The 22,178-nt window shown below is 44.9% G+C and overlaps 1 long non-coding RNA gene across 1 annotated transcript; it reads left to right on the forward strand.

Annotated features, from left to right (window-relative positions):
- The first annotated feature begins 3,003 nt into the window (after positions 1 to 3,003).
- LOC106996405 (uncharacterized) lies at positions 3,004 to 17,866 on the forward strand. Its single transcript, XR_001442634.3, has 2 exons — positions 3,004 to 3,343; positions 16,576 to 17,866. It is a non-coding gene; the product is annotated as an uncharacterized LOC106996405 (long non-coding RNA).
- The last annotated feature ends 4,312 nt before the right edge of the window (positions 17,867 to 22,178 follow it).

The raw sequence follows: 22,178 nt of genomic DNA on the forward strand, positions 1-22,178 counted from the left end.
GCACAGTTGTAACTCACTACGGTCTCAAACTCCTGGGCTCAAGCAATCCCCCTACCTCAACCTTCTGAGTAGCTGGGACTATAGGCAAGTGCCACCATGCCCAGGGCTCTGCATTTCTTTTTATCTTGATTTTTTTTTCAACATTCTTTTTTTACAGGAGCATTTTCTGTGGCTTTTAGAAGAAAATATATGTGAATCTCTATGCCTTCATATCTTTTTGTTTCTGTTGCGTTTGACATAAGTATTTGCTGAAAGTCAGGGGCATTCCAGGCCTCCCTGGAGATGAAGGGTGAGAGGACAGGTCTACCTTTGGCCTGTCTGCCATCTGTAGCAGGTATATACTGGGAAAAGCAGTAAGCTGAGAGTGAATTGGGCCTGGGTAGCAATTCTGGTTCTGCCACTGTTCACTAGCTGTGTGACCTTCACCTCTTTGCGTCTCAATTTCCACATGACTACAGGGGGATAATCCCTACAGCATAGCTTTGTTGGGAGGATTAAATCAGGCAGCACGTGCCCAGTACCTAGAATAGTCCCTGGGCCTTAGTAGGCCCTCAGTAAGCAGTGGTTATAAGGATCGCTGGCCGCAAGGCCTCCCTGCATTGGTTGACCACAAAGAACGTGGTGATGGTGCATGATAAAATGAATCGTTTTTGTTTTCCCTGTCCTGACAAAAGAAGTCCCCTGGCTCTTGCTGGGTATGAAGCAGCCAAAGCAGAATGAGTACTAAGAGCCCCCTTTGTCCCGAGTGAGGCCTCATTTGTCGGACACAAATGCTGCTCTGGCAGTCCTGGATGCCTGGGCCACTGTTACAAATCTGTTTGGGATGGAGTAGCACCAGTCCACCACTGCGATGGGTCCAAGCTCCCAGGCTGCCTGAGTGCAGCTGTGAATTCATTCAGAGTGGCCCTGCACTCGGGGCTCTTGTAACCTCGGGCTTTAAATTCGGAGAATCAGCAATTCATTTTCATGACCTTGCTCCTCTCTGGATGGAGATTTCCCAGGGGCCCTGGCCTGCCAGTGGGTAGGATGACTTCCGAAGAGACTTCCTAGGTTCCAGGAGCCAGCGTTATTGGAGTTGGAAGGGCTAGGACCTGGCAGTCTTCTTGGCAGATGCTCTTCAGAGCCTGAGCATCCCACACATTGGCTGCGGAGAAGCCACTGCTACGGCTTTGTACGTTGTTAAGAAGGAAATGCAGGGTCGGGAAAGGGCGGTTAACCAAATTTAATGGAGAAATTTATTATGAAGAATTATTTCTTTATTATGCTCATTCTGCTCAGACAGACTGCAGGCTTGAAGAAAAGCACAACTGGGAAGCTAATTTCTGGGGCAGAGCCTCAAGCCTGTTAGCATACACCCAGGCCCTTGTGTATGAACCAGGGCCACTCTGTCTGGGAGTGCCTCGCAGGCACACCCATTCTGCTCAGGCAGTCTGGGCTTCCACTCTTCTACTTGGGGAGGGGAGAATGATCAACAAGAACAGAGCAATGGGTCTATAGAACTTTACTGCAAGTGAACATATGAGCTGTCTTTTTAAATAATCATTTTTATTTGTGGTAAAATACATATAAAACTTACCATCTTAACTATTTTCATGAGTACAGTTTAATAGTATTTAGTACACACACGTTGTTGTGCAACCAATCTCCAGAACTCTTCATTTTGCAAAACTGAAACTCTGCACCCATTAAACAATAATCTCCCCAGCTCCCTCTGCCCTCAGATCCTGGCAACCACCATTCTTCTTTCTGTCTCTATGAGTCTGACTATTCCAAGTACCTCAGATAGGTGGAATCATATGGTATTTATCCTTTGGTGACCAGGTTATTTCACTTAGTACAATGTCCTCAAGGTTCATCCATGTTATAGCATGTGTCAGAATTTCCTTCCTTTTTAAAGGCTGAATAACATGATAAGCTGTCTTTTAAAGTTGCAATTCAATTAGGGATCCTTTGAATATGACAGGGAGCAGGATTGGCCCTTCAGGGATAGAGGTTTTCATGAAGTCCACAGAGATTGACTCCTTTCATGGGTTTCCATAGCCCATATTTCAATGACCCCCTTCACATGCTGCCGGTCATTCAGTGGAATTTTATCACTGACTATGTTGACCGCCCTGGGCCATGCCTGCCCTTTGTCCCAACTTCTGGGGAAGACCAGGCCTTGCATCCAGGGGAGAGAGAGGCCCAGTCTCAACACAGCTCTGACATTTATAGTGGTGACATCCTGGGTAAGTCACTTCACCATTGTGAATACGGTGCCTCTGAAGTAAAATGGAGATGACATTACGAACTCTGTCTAGGTTGGGTGGAGATTAAATGAAAGAATATATCTTAAAGCACCAGGCATGGTACCTGGTAAGTTCTCAGCAAATGGATGTTAAATCTTAGTACAAAGCAAATTAAAGATGAGATTTCTATTTTGACCAAGCATAGAACCCAGACAGAGTAGTGGCTCTCCAACATTTTTTGAGTCAGGGGCTCCTCTGAGAGTCACTTACATGCCTACATAATGTGACACTAAATTTCTGGGAATTCTTGAATCTCATGATGTCCATCCATGCCTTTGGGCACAAGATCAAGGACCTGGGATCGAGATAGCAGAGGATAAAACATTCCCAGAAAATGTAGATCAGGCCGGGTATGCTAGCTCACCCCTGTAATCCCAGCACTTTGGGAGGCAAAAGCAGGAGAATTGCTTGAGCTCAGGAGTTTGAGACCAGCCTGAGCAACACAGTGAGACCCCATCTCTACAATAAATAAATAAATAAATAAACAAACAAACAAATAAAATAGCCAGGTGTGGTGGCATGCGCCTGTAGGTCCCAGCTACTCAGGAGGCTGAGGTGGGAGGATCACTTGAGCCTGGAGGTTGAGGCCACAGTCAGCCAAGATCATGCCACTGCCCTCCAGCCTGGGTGAAAATAAAAAAAAAGAAGAAAATGTAGATCATGTTTTATATAGAGTGTAAAAAGTAAGGAACAGAGACCTGCAAGTGCTAAAGAGACACTAATAGGGAACGCTAAAGCAGTCAGGTGGATCCAGCCAGGAATACTTCCTCGTGGATATTCAGAAATTTCTCAAGGACTCAGTGTTTACTTTTCATTCTCCTGTGAGTGGTTCACCAGTCTTAAGAAGTCTCCCTCATTTCCACTCTGGGAAAGCACTTGCTCTCGTGCAAGCTACACAATGGAAGCATTTACTTGTGTTTGTCTTGTGCTTCGGCTGATTCGACTGCGGTGGACCTTCGTGCATTCTTCCTCGTGCCGTGTGCTCCGGAGACCCTGTCTGCTGCTGAGTCTCTTCCAGGGCCCCACAGATGCAGCCTTTCCAACGAGATTGTGAGGTAAAGTTGCTCAGGGAATTGTTTTGAACTTTCAGATATGCCACTGTTCCATGAGGTGGAACCTGTTCTCGACTGTTTTTGTTTTGTTTTTTGTTTTGATATAAGTTCTAGCTCTGTCACCCAGGCTGGAGTGCAGGCGTGACCTCAGCTCACTGCAACCTCTCCCTCCTGGGCTCAAGCCGTCCTCCCACCTCAGCCTCCTGAGTAGCTGGGACTACAGACGCACACCACCACACCAGGCTAGTTTTTGTATTTTTAGTAGAGATGGGGTCTCGCCATGGTGACCAGGTTGGTCTCGAACTCCTGACCTCAGGTGATCCACCCACCTTGGCCTTCCAAAGTGCTGGGATTATAGGTGTAAGTCACCACACCCAGCCTGTTCTCCACTGGTTTAAAGACACTCCATATTTGTCTGTAGGGAAGCTTAGCACAGCATGGGCAAACATAGCCCCGTGTTTCAAGGGAAATTTTGTTCTAAGGGCTCAGATGTCTTAGCCCTATAATTCAACTGCCATCTTCCCCATCGTAGTTATCTCTTTCAAGTGCACAACTGCAGTAAATGATGTGGGGAAGCTTCCAGGCCTCCTGCCTCCCTGCCACACCCTGGCACATTCTCCAGCTAGTCCGGGCCATGGGCATCGCCAAAGCAGTTCTGCAAGTGCTAGTTGTCACCTCAAGCTGTCTTTCCCTGGCATCACTCCAACTGTTGTTACAGACACCATTTCCACACCCTCCCCTCTGTGGCCTGGTATGAGCATTTTACTAAATTTCAGTATTCCTTGTCACTGCTGCTGCACGTGTAGCATGAAAGACTTGTATGGTAACAAAAAGCCTCTTGTCTAAGCAGGTAGGGGAAAAACGTATAGGAAGCCTGATCTTCTAATTGCCCAGGAACTGGCAGGTGACCTTGCTCACCAATTATAGAGCCTTTGATTTAAGTCAAATAGCAAATCTATTAAACCTGATACCTTTGAATGGTTTGAGTAGCTATGCTGTTATAAACTACTTTAAAATGGCAGTAATCTGAAGAATCCAGAGGATGATAAGAAACGTGTCTACTCACAGGGCCGGAACAAATCACAGAACTGGCCCAAAGTATGCTAAGCCTTCCAAACCCAGAACCAAACCCAGATAGCATCGACTGGAAGGATTTTTACTCTTTTTTCCTCCAATAATCTTAATTCCAGCGAAGCCAAGTCTTCTCAGTGACAAGAAAAATAAGTCAGGGTGTATTTTTTTGTTTGCTTTTGTTTTTAAAATAGCACTTTTCTCCTAATTACAAAATCCATTTATGCTTCATGGGGAAAGCTTGGAAAACAAAAACACAACAGATTCAAGGTTACTTAAGATCTTGCCAAGACTACTTTAGGCATTCTAATATATGTCTCTTTTATATTTAAATAGATTTTTTTTTTACAAAAATTACATGTTTATACATAAAACCTTTTGGTTTACTGATGTATGTATTTTACTTAGCAATATGTTATAAATATTTTCCATACCAATTGATATTTTCTTTAATATGTTGCCTAGCAGCTACATACAGTTCTGTCATTTGGACGTATTATAATCCTTTATTTATTAAGTCATAAGTAAGGCTTTGATGGACATCTTTGAATGAAAATCTTTAACTTCATCTCTGATTACTCTTAGGATAACCTCCTAGACATTTACTTTCTGTTATTAATACATGCACATGTTTTTAATCAGCAGTCTTCAAGTTCATCCTTTGATTCTACTTACTTAGGAGTTATTTCACTAAAAAACAATAACATGAATATAGATGCCAAAACAAAAGGAATAAAAATGCCTCCAGTAGACCCAGAAACATGTTAAAGATTGCAGTTGTTCATTAAGGAAAGCTTTAAGGTCAGACCAGAGATGAGCTATTTCCTGAAACGTCAAATAGAGAAAATGAGCGGATGTCAACAGAGAAATTCAAGAGAAGTTACTATAACACAATTTCAAGTTAAATTTCTTAACACTTCCAGAAACAAGTGTCATTGAGGAAAGTAATACAGTTAGAAAAGACACGGGCACACTGTCAAAAACAATGTATTGCTTGCAGTGATAATAAATAAACTTCCAACATTTGTAGATTAGTATGTCAAAGATAAAATAGTTGGTGGTATGAGTCACATGTATTTTATTTTCTAACTGTGTTATGGCTACATACATTTAAAGAGTGAGATAGCTTTACAAGGTTTATTATGAAAAATAATAGTGGTCCCACCCAGTTGCTCTCATTTTCTCCTTATCAGAGGCAACCATTTTTCACATCTTTTTAGCCATTATCTTGACATTTGCCTCCATAATCCTAAATAGTTTATTTATATACTTGTTTTTACCCAATACTTTTCTGGCTTTTTGTTAAATCAATTGAGAGTACTTTTTAATTTTTTTTTTTTTTTTTTTTTTTGAGACAGAGTCTCCCTCTGTTGCCTAGGCTGGAAGGCAGTGGCGCCATCTCGGCTCACTGCAGCCTCAACCTACCAGGCTCAAGTGATCCTCCCATTTAGCCTCCCAAATAGCTGGGACTACAGGCATGCATCACCATGCCTGGCTAATTTCTTTTATTTGTTTCTTTATTTATTTTTTTTGTAGACATAGGGTCTCACCAGCTTGCCCAGGCTAGTCTTGAACTCCTGGGTTCAAGCGATCCTCCCTCTTCAGCCTCCCCAAATGCTGGGATTACAGGTGTGAGCCACTGTGCACCCTGCCACTTCTTAATATTTCTTAGATGAAATCATCACACTTCGACTTTCCACTGTGAAAGATGAGAATTTAACTCTATTTCCACCACCATCAACACACATATACATCTTCTCAATGTAGTTATCTATCAATCTATCTGCATGTGTATATGTATGTTGTATAATCTTGGTTAGATCAGTAACCAGTGATTACATTATTATAATAATATTCTCTGATTACTTTTCTGTACAATTGTGTTTTTCCTGGAGTTAATAATGATAGTTTTCTTTGTTGGTTTAGCTTTGTAATGGCAAATATGTATTTGCCATTGAGTCAACTTCAACCTTTCCACCTAGTCAAGAATTATTTAAAGACACTCAGCTGTCTAAATCAAGACATTCTGATGCATTAACTATTCTGCGATTTTTGCCTAGAAGTCATCTCTCCTAGAAATGCTGATGGCTCCAACCTGATCTGGTACACAGATCAGACTGCCAGGTACACAGCTGCCTCACCCTTGTCCTGAGGGGGTCTTTCATGCGAGACCTCCTGTTTTCTAAAACTCATGTCTTCCTTTTTCTTGATCAATTCTCCCAAGAGATTTTCAAGAAAAAGTGCTTGGGAATTAAACATTTTAAGATCAAGAAAATGTTTTTGTGCCACCCTCTCACTTGATTAATATTTGATTGAAAATAGAATACTAATCTAAAAATAACTTCAATAGCCTCATAATTTTAGGTGGAATTGATCCATTACTGTGTAGATTTCAGAACTGTTGAGAAACACAAAGCCCTTCAGATTTCCAGTCCTTTGTAAGTAGCTTGGTTTTCCTCCCTGGAAGCCCATAGGATCTTCTTTTGGTTTTAAGTGGTCTGAAAGCTCATGATGCGGTACCTTAATGTGGTGTTATTTTCCCCGGTTGTTCTGGATGTTTCATTCTGTAAAATCTTCTGATTGAGTGGTTATTTTCATTCCTTCTGTTTTTGCCGTCTTATCTTTTCTCTTTTCCCTCACTTCTGTTTTTATTTTTGTTCCACTTTGAGATAAGATAACTTTATCTTCCAAAACCTCTTGTTGGTTTTCCATTTCAGCTGCGGTGCTTTTAATTTCTAAAAGCCCTCTTTTATCCCCTTGATATTTTTTATAGCATAACAGCATCTTGTTCGTGTTTCATGGATGCTTTCTCTGAGAATTTAATTATATTTTTAAGTATTTTTTCTTAAATGGTCTCTGTTTCTCCAATTTGTTTTTTGCTATTTGTTTTGGTTTCCATCTTTATTTTTAGAGGTTCACCTCAAACGCCTAGTGACCCCTGATACTCTGCTCATATTTAAGAGCAAAGCCTTAAAATTCTGATTGGAAGCTGTCAACACACAGATGGGGCTTATTGAATGTGAGCTTCAGTGTAAAGTGACCAGGTTGGGCCATTCCCTTAGGGAACCTCTGACATTAGTATCTTTAGGTCTTTCCTCTCGAATTGGGCAAATTCCCCAGAGAAGAACCATCTGGTCTCTTGCCTGGAGGGTAGAGACCCGGCTGTCAATATTATGGGAAGAAGCCTGGGGGTCAATGCCCCTGTTTTTATGGTATCCTTATTGTTAACTGTGCCTAGTGTTCCCCAGGACAGAGACCCCCTCCTCTTAGTACTCAGTCCAGAAAATAACACTTATCTCCTGCTGGGAGTGGTGAAGAGCAGCCCCTGGTCTACATAGAGCAGGCAAAGCTATCTAGAGATCTAACTGCCTGTTGACTAGACTTTTCATCAAGAGTCGTGTTTCTAGTCTCACCTTTAAACCCATTTCCATAGATACTTGTGTCGTGGATGCCTGAGCCTTTGGGTATCTTTGTAAAATTGCTGGGCGTTTTTTTTGTTTTGTTTTTTTGTTTTTTTCCGACTATTGGCTAGGATTCTGCCTCCTCAGGTCAGCCAAATTGATCAACACTCATCCATCTGCTTACTGGTTTCCAAAATTTGTTGCTGTTATCTTTTTATTCCTATTGGAATTATATCCTGTAAAAAACAACGTCATTTAATTGGGGTTTCAAAGGAAGAAACTCCTGCATGAACTCCTGGAAGCTTTTAAGGAAGAGAAACCAAACTTTTCAGGAAGAGAAACCAAACAGTAAAACTACTACCACAAAAGTTCAAAGGGCGATATGCTGAGGGGAGGGTGAGAGTACAAGGAAAATGTCCCAAGCTTAGCTCTTTCTCCTAAAGCATGCAAGCGGAATGCAACCCAACCCAGAGAAAGAGGGAGCTAGCTCCTCACAACAGTAGAAAACCAGATTGGGAGGAAGCTTTATAACGATTGGTGATTTTATCTGCCCCAACTCATGTAGACCTACATTTGAATGTAGGTGATTTTCTGTACCAAAGCCTTGATAGGTGTGCATTTGACAGGTGTACCTTTGAATGTAGGTGAATTCCTGTACCAATGACCCTGGTGATGTTATCACTCTCATTCTTCAAATGAAGCAAAAGGCCCAAGAAGGCAAAGTAACATATTCATGATTACAGCGATCATCAGTGACAGGGTCAAGATATACACTCTTGTCTTTCTGATACTAAACTTATGTCCCTTGGCCATACTGATCATGTGGCACTCACAGGCCATATTGTTAATATTACACTTGAGAGTGACCAGCCGTCTATCTGTACTGTCCCCACCTTCTCCCCTGCCTCACTCACACTAACACTTGGAGCCGTGTGCCCCGTAGTTCTTCTTCTTCTTGCAGGACTGTTTGCCTTCTCTCCTCTGTTGGGAGGCTCATTTGTTTCCTTTAACTTCTTGGTTTCCAATTAGTCAAGATCCACATTGCTGACAGATGGTCAGGGTGTGGTTCTTAGTGATGTTTATGGATAATGTAACTTCATCCAAATAATGACTTGGGGGTTACTCAGAGAAATTTAGCAGATTAGCTAAAGGAAAGAAAGAAGTTTGATGTTATCTTTGCCAGATATAATGGATTAATAGCTAAGGACAAGTGATGATTTCTTTTGTGTATTACTTACAACATAGAAAATGAGTTTTTATTTCTAAATGATTAGTTTCTGGTCCATGCTTGGATGAGCCAGAAATATAGCTTTGTTGGCACTCTGGTTTTATCCATTTTTCTTCAATTATTCCTTGAGGTTTTTTTTTTTTTTTTTTTGAGACAGAGTCTTGCTCTGTCACTCAGGCTGGAGTGCAGTGGCGCAATCCCGCCTCCCAGATTCAAGCAATTCTCCTGCCTCAGCCTCCTGAGTAGCTGGGATTACAAGCGTGCGCCACCATGCCTGGCTAATTTCTGTATTTTTAGTAGAGACGGTGTTTCACCATGTTGGTCAGGCTGGTCTCAGACTCCTGACCTTGTGATCCACCCGCCTCGGCCTCCCAAAGTGCTGGGATTACAGGCGTGAGCCACCGCGCCCGGCCTCCTTGAGGTTTTGTATGTTGCTACTCCTTCTCCTTGCTCTGCTAACAACTCTTTCCAGAATTAACGCTTTCGGATATGAGTATTGTGGAGGATGCGGAAAGCGCGGCCTGGTATAAGATCACTGAACCAATGCTGAGTGTCACCGATGAATCTTTGCACCGTCCCTAGGTACCACTGGATACCACAACAGGCCTAGGGTGACAAAAAAAGGAGAAGATAAATGTGGGGGAAAAGATAAAGGACATAAAAGAAGGGAGGGCAAGAAAAAAGGGAGGGAAGGGGAAATAGAAGAAGGGGTGCTCCTGGGTGAGGGCGGCTAATCTGGCAACGAGACCCCCAGTCTCTGGCTCCACACCTGTGTCCCCCCCCCCCGGGGCCTGGGTATTGCACCACAGGTCCAAAGGGCAAGAGTTCTTCACCTTTCATTTTGGCCATAGTCTGGCTTCCTGTTATTGTCTCATTTTTTTTTAACCCATCCTATTTTCCTTTTCACTTCAAATCTCAGTAATTACAGCAGCTTCTGAGCATGACTCAGCCCTCAGATGTGATCGGTACAGCCCACAGAAAGTTTCACAATGCATTGGAATGCCTGCAGATAGACCTGCACGTCTGGAGGCATTGGAATGCCTGCAGACAGACCCGCATGTCTCGAGGTCTCAGACTCCCTACTTCTTGTTACATCCCTCACTTCCCGGCTTGAGCTGCCTACTTGGCCTTTTAACGCATTTGCGTATGTGACACCTGGCTTCCACCCTGTGAGCCCTAATCCGCATGTGACCTCCTAAGTATTATTTTATGTGTCTGTGTTCGTCATCCACCACCACATCCTGAAGTTACTGAAGGCAGGCACTGTCAGTAAAGGTCTCCCACTGCCGCTTGGCTTTACCACAGCTGTAACAGGAACCACAGATATCACCATAGCTGCCATTTAGTGAGCTCCTCACGTGTGGCAGGGTCTGTTCCAAACACTTTACATGCGATAACTCATTCGATCCTAAAATACAAAGAGGTTTAGATGAGGAAACTGAGGCACAGAGTAGTTAGCTTGGCCAAATTTAACACAGGGAAAGCCCAGGACTCCAAACCCTTTCAACTTTACAGACTGTGTGCCCAATCACCACACCCAAAGCCAATTGCCACCATTGACAGTGGACAGCCACTGAGTTATTTACATTGGAGAAGTCATGGGGAAGTCTGGGAGTTGAGGTGTCTGGATTCCAGTTCCTAGTCTCTCCATTTCCTTAATTTCTTTCCTCTCTATGTGAGGGGGCATATTAAGCAAACAAATTATGATGTACCCCAGCTTTTCTGTCTTTAAAATGGGAAGAACAGACCACCTGTATCCATCTACTGCCCAGAGAAGCCCCGTTTGTTGATGATGCATCTCTTCACCAACAGCCCGTCAGGGCTGCAACTCTTCTGAAGGAAGGTTGAGGGAAACCGTGAACAAAATCAGAGAACAGGTTTCAGAGCAGAGCAATAGCTTACTTTCTGAAAGCTTGGGACACGTTCCTTTTTTTTTTTTCTTCTATAATGTCTTTGAGCATTGCAGGAATGCAGCACACCAGGTGTTAGCTATTTTCTTAGAGTCCAGAAGTTTGCAGTACAAAAGCATTTGGAATTGCTTTTGAATGCCAGGTATTTAAAGTTGCCAACCTAAGACTTATTAATAAAGCTCTCCACTGCTTATAAGTGAATGTGATTAACAAAGCCTACTTAATCAGTTCATATAATCTGATTAGCTGGAATAAAACAGGCATCTAGCTCCCCTGTATTTTGCTGAACTTGCACTGCACTAAGGGATGTCTATGCTGCAAACCAATTTTTTAAATTTGTGTGTGAGAGGTACGAGCCATGCCCAACACCTTCCCAGGGTGCCATTGGCTTTTTGACTCATCCATACTCATCAGCAATCTCTCCAGGGGCCCTGTCTGATCTATCCAACTCCTGCTGGCAGGAAAGCTCCAGTTCCTCTGCCTGCCACGTTCTGAAGTCACAAAACTGTGCAGCCTCCTCTGGGCCCCCTGAGATCATGATGTGGGGAGGGGGTAGTGGAGCTGAAAATAGCCTCTGTTTGAGTTACAGGGACAGAGAATCAGGGGCAGCCACCCAGGGTCACCATCCGGTGCCACCCCCTGAGGGTCACCATCTGGGATCCATCACTTGAGGCCACTACCCGTAGCCACCATCTAATGCCACCTCCTGGGGCCACTACCCAGGACCCTCCCCTGGGGCCATCGCCTGGAGCCTTGTGAGTCAGAGCAGGTCAGGGTGCCTGTTCCTGCCTCTCCAGAGCTTGAGGTCTGTGGATCACCGTTTCCCATTCCTCTCTAGCAGTTTCCTGGGTTGTTTAAGCAAACAGCTGCTCCCTCATTGTGTCAATCGCAAATCTGGGCTATCACTGGAAGGAAAAATGGAAAAAATCAAGCAAAAAGGCCTCATTAACATCATTTAAAAACTCCTCAAATTAAATGCCTGGATCTGCTCTTCCAGTTGTATTTACCATAATCCCATATTTTTTTCTCCATGTCACAAGCAGCCCTGAACACGGCTTTCTGATTTCCACACCCCTTTGCCTCAGCTCCTCTAAACTCAGAATGTCCTCTTCCCCATGCTCCGGGCTGAGCGAGGTGAGTGGAGAGGGGGCTATCTGAGCCACTCCTAACCAGCCCCCTCTCCTTTGAGTCCTCTTCAAAATTCAGGCCAAATATTACCTTTCTGGCTCATTCTTTGACAAATTAGTCTACAGGAATTTTTGTCCCTAAACTCTGATACTATTTCAGCCCATGAGTTACTTATTTAACATGCAGTGAGCTCAGGTTGTTTATAATCCATCTTCAGTGAGCTCAGGTTGTTTATAATCCATCTTATATCTGAGGAAACAGATAAAGAAAGCATGGGTCCTTGTCCCAGGGAACTTCCAACCTAGGGAAACCTACTGATTCAGATTAAGGTATTATAGCATGGTGCGTGCTAAACTAATTATGTGACAAATTAGTCACATAACTGTGGAAGTGCTTCCCAGCAGGGGGAGAAAAATCACTTGTAATGGTCAGAATTCAGCATGAGATGCATCATCAGGGACAGTAGGTACCCCCAGCAGTGTGGCTTCACGCAGGATTCAGCCAGGTTCTGCATTTACTCAAGTACCCTTCAGCATGCACTTCGCAATACTTTTAATTGGATTTCTAAAAAATCTCATAATAAATGACCCTTCCTTTCCTCCTCTTGTTCCCGATTTAAAAGTTCTTGGCCCTACACAAATCTCCAGTTGCTCATGTGCATTGCTGAGCTCTAATCTAGGATCTAAACAGCCCCTGGGAGGTAACAGTAACATTCCTAAACATTGCCATCCTGTGGCCACATGAAGAGAGAAGAGGAAATGGTCACGGACGCTGCCATTTAAAGAGAGAAGTCAAGCGCAAGCTACAGTCCCCAGACCCTCCTTCTCACTCCATATCATGCCCCCAGACAATCGCTAGCAACCATAAAGATGAATTCCTGACCTGGAGAGGCTGCTACCCAAAAACAGACCCACAAGCAAAAGCATTAATGAATGCAGGCCCTCCTATCAATTCAAACGCTCTGCATCTTGGGAAGTCATATTTCTCAAGAGGGCAGGTTTGGGCAGGCTACCAACCAGCCACTCCTCCGAAAGTGCTGGTCTTCAGGAAGGTTGTAGACAGCCTGTTCTTAGAGGCTGCACCTCTTTTTCAGGTCAGAGTTTCTGCCTTCTGTTTGAATAAGGCTGTTGGGAACGGCACCACAGATTTTCAAATGTCTCCAGGAAGTCCCTTGCAGCTGGTAACCCTGCTGTTAGGCCATGTTGACAGCATAGGCCAGGCCTTTGGGACTCTGGCCAGTGATGCTGGCTAGGGAGGAAGGGGGATAAGCCTGAGTCTGTTTGCCTCTTGATCCGTGTGGGTCATTGTCACTGGGGGATACCTAAAATTGAGCCTGAGCAGCCAAGCATGAAGAGAAGAATGGACCCCATGCTTGACCTGCTCTTGGACACTTGATAGGTAAGACACTCACCAAGGTCATTATGTTCCCTGTCCGCACTATCCCAGGCTGGCTTAGGTAGCCTAGTCAATCTAGACAGTCTTTGTCTGTGATGAGGTCAGGTTTCTTTGCTAGGAGTCATTTCCCCCACTCACATAAATGGAAAAAATTCATCAAACACATGCTTGTTTGGTCAGCTCTGCAGCTTATCACACAAGGTGATGAGCACGTGACTTTGTCAGCCTGCAAATTTACTGGAGTAACTGCTGATGGACAAAGAAAATAGTTGATGCTAACCCCTCCACTAGTGACAATAATGACAGAAATATCTTACATTTGATTGAGTTTTTAAGCTATGTATGTACTGTGAAACACAGGCATGAATTTTTTGGTTGGGAAATTGATACTCTTTCAATTAACTAGAATGGAAAGGATGGAGAGCAGTTTTGTAATTTTAAAACATTAAATTTGTTTTTCTAGCCTCGAGTAAATATAATTAGTAAGGATAGAATGAAAATTGATTACCTTCTTTTATCTAACAGAGAATGATAGTAAGAGTCATGCCCATGATTGGAATCCCAACATTTATTTGATTAAATGGTCTATGTATTGAGCACCCATAGAGTACACTGCACAGACTCAAACTGTGGGAGCTTATGACCTAAACAAATCTCTCCAATGCAAGGCAGTTATGTGATGAGGCTTTGCATACATTCCAACAGCTCATTACTATACAGCACTGCGTCTGCAAAAGGAAATAATTCCAGACATGGTAATCAAGAGGGCATTGTAGCAAGAGGATGATTTTGAAGTGATCCTCCAAAAACCCAAATATTTTGACAAGCAAAGCCAATAATGGAGGAGGGGCATTTCACATGGACGGAGTGGCTTGAGCATACCTTTCCTGAAGCAGAAAACTATGTTTAAAAAAAAAAAAAATAATAATAATAATAATAACGTAGTTTGGGTTAGCTAGAATAAAGGAATCTAGGAGATAAAGTTAAACAAATAGTTTGGTGTAATGTTATAAAAACCCCTGAAAGCCAGTATATTAGTTGGGGTTCAGTCAGAGCCTATACAGCTCAAGACCAATTGAAATAATTTCATAAGAGGAATTAGTTACAAAGGTGTTGGGAAAGCTGAAAAGTTAATAAGGGATGGTGAAGCCACCTGGGCTTATCACCAACAGGGAGCTGCTACCACCCATAGGGCCAGAGCCTTAAGAGCTGGGGCTCCCCTGGAGGAGCTGGATCTTGGGTGGATGCTGCCCAGTAAGATCTGGGTCCATGGAGGGAGTCTGGCAAGAGTTTGGAACCCTAAAGAAGAGCACTGCCACTAAGAGACACTGCCTGACTTGGGGCAGAGGGTGTCCCCTGGCTTCTTCCACTACCCTCCAATCTCTCACCAGCACACTGGCCAAACACAGCTACGAGCTGGTTGGCAAGAGAGCCTTGGATTGGAAATTAATTTGCGGGGAAAAGCAGGACAGATCTGGGAGCAATCAGGCAAGCAACAGCATAGTCATATTGTAGGATTGGACTAGTCATTGTAGGATTAGACGAGTAGTGAATAGTCCAATCCCACAATCTGACTGTGCTTGGGGTTTTTGGAGGAGAATGTTAGCAATCATGGCATTGCAGTTTGGGAAGGAGGGGATCCTGGAGGAGAATGTAACAATCATAGCATTGGAGAGTGACAATAAGATCCATTAAATTGCTGTGAACTTTTATACAATCATGGTGGGCTGAAAGCCTCCAAAAGATATCCACATCCTGATCCCCAAAGCTTGTGATGTTACCTTATATGGCCAAAAGACTTTGCAGATGCTACTAAATGAAGATTTTTTTTTTTTTTTTTTTTTTTTGAGATGGAGTCTTGCTCTGTCACCCAGGCTAAAGTGCAGTGTGGCACAATCTCGGCTCATTGCAACCTCCGTCTCCCTGGTTCAAGAGATTCTCCTGCCTCAGCCTCCTGAGTAGCTGGGATTACAGGTGCCACCACCACACCTGGCTAATTTTTGTATTTTTAGTAGAGATGGGGTTTCGCCATGTTGGCCAGGCTGGTCTCGAACTCCTGACCTCAGGTGATCTGCCTGCGTTGGCCTCTCAAAGTGCTGAGATTACAGGTGTGAGGCACTGCACCCAGCCTAAATGAAGGATCTTGAGATGGGAAATTATACTGGATTATCCAAGTTGACCCAATGTAAACACAGGGGTCTGTATAAGAAAGATGAAGGAGGCATCAGAGTCATAAGGTGATGTGACAGTAGATGCAGAGGTTGGAGTGATGTGCTTGGAAGATGGAGGATGTGGCCTCCCAGAAGCTGGAAAAGGCAAGGAAATGGATTTTTCTCTAGAACTTCAGAAGGAACCAGCCTTTCCAATAACTTTAGCCAACTGAAAGTGACTTAGAATTTCTGGACTCCGGAACTGGAAGAGAATAACATTGTGCTGTTTTAAGCCATTAAATTTGTGTTAATTTGTTACAGCAGCAATAGGAACTGAATACAGTATGGGCCAAGTGCAGAAACTGTGGAGACTTCACATTCCCAGGTCTCATTTCCAGGGCCCGCTGGCCAGAATTATTCTTTTTCTCCAGTTTAAATCCTTTGAAAATGTAGATTACTCCACAAGTTCCTAGGCACACGGTGATACAAGTCCCTGCCCTCAAGATGCCTGTTTACTCCACCCTAGGTGGAGGTCCAATCCATCAGTAGGTCCACTCCATGAGGACCGACAGTGTGTGTGCACGAAGCAGATGCAGGTCCTTGTGGTAGACTGCTTCTGAAGTGGGTTCTGCTGTTCATGCCCTGATAGAATTCCCTCCCCTTGACGGGCGGGCTGGACCTGGTGACTTCCTTCTACTGGCTACACTGGAGTAGATAGGATGTCACTTCCAAGAGTGGGTTATGAAAGACTGTGACTCCTTGCTTGTACATTCTCCTTCCATCCTTCCCTCCCTTTCCCCTCCTCCCTGCCTTCTCCCGCCCCCTCCTCCTCCTTCTCTTTCTTCTCCTCCCCCTCCTTCTTTCCCTCTCTTTCTCTCTGCACCTCTCACTGTCTCTCTCTCTCTCTCTCTCTCTCTCTCTCTCTCTCTCTCTCTCTCTCTCTCACTCTCAGGAGCCAGCTACCAGCAGATGCATCCAGGAGACCTCCCAGCCTGTGAAGACTCATTCTTCTTCTGAGGCCTCACGCCTTGAATAGGAGACCAAATAGGGCCAGCATTTATTTGTCTTGGGCCGCTCTGTTTGTGCAGGCTGTCTTCCCGCAGTAACCCGGAGCGTCGCTTAAGGAGCGTGGGGAGAGGCGGCAAGCCGGCCGTGAGAATGCTTTCGTTTGTGTGAAGGCCCCCACAGGCCCCGGCCGTGGATTGCTTATTTACGTTCAAGAAATAAACATTGAAGAATGAAAATCAAAACCAGCAGGAATTTAGACAGAGACATTCTGGGTGGTAAGGCAGATTGTGTGATGATTTCACAAGCAGGATTTCGGAGAGGATTCTGTCCTCATACTAATATGTTTGAGGGTGGAACAGTCCGTTTTCTCGCTGCCCTGCTGTTACCTGCAGTCCTTGGATTCCAGGCCCCTGTTCTTCCTTGCTTTTGTTCTTACCTTGCCTCCGTTTATTAAGGGCTTATTGGATGCGACGCTTTGCACTGAGAGCCTTCTGTGAATCCCGAACATTTGAGATGGGTCTCAGTTAATTTAGAAAGTTTATTTTGCCAAGTTTGAGGACCCACGCCTGTGGCACAGCCTCGGGAAGTCCTGCTAACATGGAGACTTCACATTCCCAGGTCTCATTTCCAGGGCCCACTGGCCAGAACTATTCTTGGTCAGGGCGTAGGTTAGTTTTCTACATTTTAGGGAGACAGGAGACATCAATCCATACACGTAAGAAGTACATTGGTTCAGTCTGGGAAGGCGGGACAACTCGAAGCAAAGGCAGGAAGACTTAAAGCGAAGCGGAGGGGGCCTCCAGGTCACACGTAGGTGAGAGACTAATGGTTGCATTCTTTTGAGTTTCTGATTAGCCTTTCCAACAGAGGCAATCAGATATGCATCTATGTCAGCGAGCAGAGGGGTGACTTTGAATAGAATGGGAGCAGTTCCCAGCTTGAAGGGGCGCAAGATCTTATCCTTTCACACTTCTATGCTCTGCTCATTTAATTCTCACAGTTCAGTGCGGCAGGCACCATTACTAAACCTATGTTACAAACGGGGAAACATATCTAAAGAAGTTCACATCTTTCGCCAAGGTCACAGAGCAGTAAATACAGACTCTGGAGTCCAGCAGCACCTCAACTTTTACTTTAAAGCCAAGCCATTAACCGTTGGGCTTCACGACCTCCCTCAAAGAAAACTGCTGCCTGCCTTTCCTTTTAAATAAAAACTTTGTTCTTTACATTCTAAATTGATTTCACTTGTCAATAGCATTATGTATAAACCCATCTCCTCACAGTTTTATTTATGTATTTATGTATTTATTTTTATTTTTTTGAGACCGAGTCTCACTTTGTCACCCAGGCTAGAGTGCCATGGTATGATATCAGCTCACTGCAACCTCTGCCTCCCCAGTTCAAGCAATTCTTATGCCTCAGCCTCCTGGGTAGCTGGGATTACAGGTGCCACCACCATGCCTAGCTCATTTTTGTTATTTTAGTAGAGATGGGGTTTTGCCATATTGGCCAGGCTGGTCTCGAATTCCTGACCTCAAGTGATCTACCCGCCTCAGTCTCCTGAAGTGTTTGGATTACAGGCATGAGCCACCATGCCCAGACCCACAGTTTTATTTTTAAAGAGTTGGCTGTAGTGCAGTTTTCTCAGTTTCAGCACTATGGACATTTGAGGTTGGATGATTCTTTGTTGTGGGGTCTGTCCTGTGCATTGTAGGATGTTGAGCAGCATCCCTGGACTCAGCCCACTAGATGCCAGTAAAACGCCCCTTACCCCTGCAACAACTGTTGGAGCAGGATGAGCCACAGACAAAACTCCTCAGACACCAAGTTAAAGAAGGAAGGAGTTTATTCAACCGGGAGCTTTGCAAGACTCCTGTCTCAAGAGCCAAGCTCCCCGAGTGAGCAATTCCTGTCCCTTTTAAGGGTTCACAACTCTAAGCGGGTCTGCGTGAGAGGGTCGAGGGTCATGATCGATTGAGCAAGAAGAGGTATGTGACTGGGGGCCGCGTGCACCAGTAATCAGAATGAAACAGAACAGGACACGGATTTTCACAGTGCTTTTCCATTAAATGTCTGAAATCTATAGATAACATAACCGATTAGGTCAGGGGTTGATCTTTAACTACCAGGCCCAGGGCACAGCACCAGGGTGTCTGCCTGTGGATTTCATTTCTGCCTTTTAGTTTTTACTTCTTCTTCCTTTGGAGGCAGAAATTGGGCATAAGACAAGGTGAGGGGTGGTCTCCTCCCTTACTGTGACATTCAAAAATGTCTGCAGATATTGCAAATGTCCCCTAGAGGAAGAGGGAGCAAAATCATCCCCACTTGAGAACTGCTGGGCTGGGCTAGTGTTACACCCAGTGCCTATTTCCAAAGGGGCAGTGGATTTCAAGAGCTCCCCCTCACCATTCTCATCAGCTCATCTAGAAAGTATTTTCAACCTACGCTTACATTAGAATATCCTGGCAATGTGGTCATTTTCTTTCTTTCTTTCTTTTTTTTTTTTTGAGACAGGGTTTTACCCCAGACTGGAGTGCGGTGGTGCTATCTCAGCTCACTGCAACCTCTACCTCCTGGGTTCAAGCAATCCTACCACTTCAGCCTCCCGAGTAGCTGGACCACAGGTGTACCCCACCACATCTGGCTAATTTTTATAGTTATGGTAGAGAGGGACTTTCATCATGTTGCCCAGACTGGTCTCAAATTCCTGGACTCAAGTGATCCGTCTGCCTCAGCCTCCCGAAGTGCTGCGATTACAGGCATGAGCCACCACGCCCGTTCTCATTTTCAACTAATCCTCAAGAAAGGAGCCAAAGGATTATTAGAGGCATAAAAAGTTCTGTAATTTCCACAGGCACAGCAGTGCTGAGTGGGGCAGTGGAGTAGCGACAGAGGACTTGGTGAGGAGCAGAGACCATCAGCCGTTATCTCTATGGCACCAGCATCCACAGGATCCTCTGAGACCCATCACACAGCTTCACTATTTGATTGTTTGGGAATATCTAAATTCTCAACTCTAAAACATGTGTTGTTTGTGGTTGTCATTGTCACAAGCCCTAGGACTCTTAGCATCATGGAGCAGACATTGAGATTTATAAATGAGGAAAAAGAGAAAAAGTACTGCAAAAGTTGCTCAGGCTCACCCTATTCACCCTTGTCTAGAGGAGGTACTTGCTGTTGCCTTACATACGGAATTGAATACAACTTTTGGAGGTTGTGTTAGCTATTTTACATCCTTAAGGGAACTTTTAGAAAATACCATATAGAGGCTTCATTGGAGTTTCGGTTCCTTCGGACCCTGAGACAGTATTTGGATGCTAGTAGTTTATTTGGGAAGTGACCTCGGGAAGCATGGTAAGAAGTTGGGGAAGGGAAGGAAGCCACTGACATGTGCTTTAACAAATGGTGACCTATGTGGGCAACCGTGGCTCAGTTCCACTGGGCCCTCCAACGGGTTGTGCCAAACACGAACACGTCTTAGAACTGTGCCTCTAAGCCTTAGCAAGGGGGAATATTTATCTACCAACTCCCATTCCTCGCTGGTTGAGGGTTGCTCCTGGGACAGTAACTCCAGGCCTGTCTAGGCTGTCGCTTCTGCAACCAGGGATGCTCTAGTGGACAGAGAAGGCCCTTGGTCAGAAAGAAGCAGTAGTTGAAGTTAAGCAGACAGCAGAGCTGCATTTGTTTTCTATGGCTGCATAAAAAGTTACCCCAAAATTTAGTGGCTTCAAGCAACACACACTATGATATCGGTTTCTGGGGGTCAGGAACCCAGGCACAGCTTTCCTGGGTGATTCTGCTCAGCTTCTCTCAGGGGCTGCCAGCAAGGTTTTGTCTGGGACTGCGAGCATCTCAAGGTTCAACTGGGGGAGGATCCATTTCCAGGCTCACTCAGGGGTTTGTGGGCAGGATTCAGCTCCTCACAGGCTGATGGGCTGAGGAACTCAGTTCTCTGCTGGCTGTTGGTCAAAAGCCACCCTCAGTTCCTTGCCACAAGGGCCTTCCATGGGACAGCTCACACGTGGCAGCTGGCTTCCTCAGAGTAAGCAAGCAGGAGGGCAAGAGAGGACAAGCATGACCAAAGACAGTCTTCTGTGTGTAACCCAACCTCAAAAGTGACGTCCATCACTTTCATTGTGTTCTATTTATTAGAAATGAGTGCTAAGTTCATCCCACAGTCAAGGGGAAGGAGTTACACTAGAGATGGAATAGCAGGAGACCCCCAGGAGCTAATGTAGAGGATACCTATTGCAGGGGTGTAGGCAAACTGCCCACCAAAGTTCTAGGTGAACTCTCGGCTTAGCCAAGGACTGTGACTGGGGCACTGGCACGTCTGCCCAGGTGAAGTAACTTCATGCTGCTGCACTGTCGCTAGTCACTGGGAACCATTGCAGTTGTCTTGAAACAGAGAGGCCCTGGAACACAATATTTTTAAAGGTAAACATTATTAAAAATAAGGACATTTCATTAACCTGGTGCAGATTTAAAGAGTCCTTCTGTCTCTCTGCAGATCTGAAACTCACTTCAACTGAGTGACAGGGGCTTCGCTAAGTTCCAGGGACACAGTATTAAATCCAGAGCAATTCCCACCCTCAGGGGACTACATCTGCTAGAACTGAAAGGGACCGAAGCAAGCATGGCAGAACAGGGCAGTAACTGCTGTGCCGGATGTCAGTACACGCAGCAGACGGATGCCAGCCCACTGGGCTTCAGGCAGTCAATCCCAGCAGGGTGGGGAGGTGACTGCCTCTCCTTCCTCTAGAATGAGGCTTGCGGGATCACCAGCATTCTTACCATGTGCCTTCATGTGCTTTAATCTTTCGTGAAGATTTACTGTCAAGCACTTTCCAGGTAGGCGAGCCATGCTTTAGGAGGGACACTATGCTTGGCCCTCAAGAAAAACAGGAATAAAAGAGAAAGAAGAGGAAACAGAATGGCAGAAACTAACATATCCCAAACACATCGGATGACAAGCAGCTCTCCCTCTCCCACCAATTAGTGTCCAGTATCTGACCCCCACCCTGCCACACCAGCCCTCTGCCCCGCTAACCAGGCCACCTGCCCTACCCTCCACTATGGGTGGGCACTCCCAGGTGCTGATCTAATATACACCTGCCTACCAGCAGTATTGGAACCACAAATGCCTCCACAGCAGACAGCTCCTCACTGTGAGAGCACTTTATCCCCTTTATTTAAGACAAACTTTAGGCCGGGCGCGGTGGTTCAAGCCTGTAATCCCAGCATTTTGGGAGGCTGAGGCGGGCAGATCATGAGGTCAGGAGATGAGACCAGCCTGACCAACATAGGTGAAACTTCGTCTCTACTCAAAATACAAAAATTAGCCGGGCGTGGTAGCGCACACCTGTAATCCCAGCTACTCAGGAGGCCGAGGCAGGAGAATCGCCTGAACTTGGGAGGCGGAGGTTTCAGTGAGCTGAGATCACACCAGTGCACTCCAGCCTGGGTGACAGAGACTCCATCTCAAAAAAAAAAAAAAGAAAAAGAAAATTATCGTGAGGTTAAATCCATTATCCTGGACATGAGAAT

This window comes from Macaca mulatta, chromosome 17 (assembly GCF_049350105.2).
Source record: "Macaca mulatta isolate MMU2019108-1 chromosome 17, T2T-MMU8v2.0, whole genome shotgun sequence".
Classification (NCBI taxonomy): domain Eukaryota; kingdom Metazoa; phylum Chordata; class Mammalia; order Primates; family Cercopithecidae; genus Macaca; species Macaca mulatta.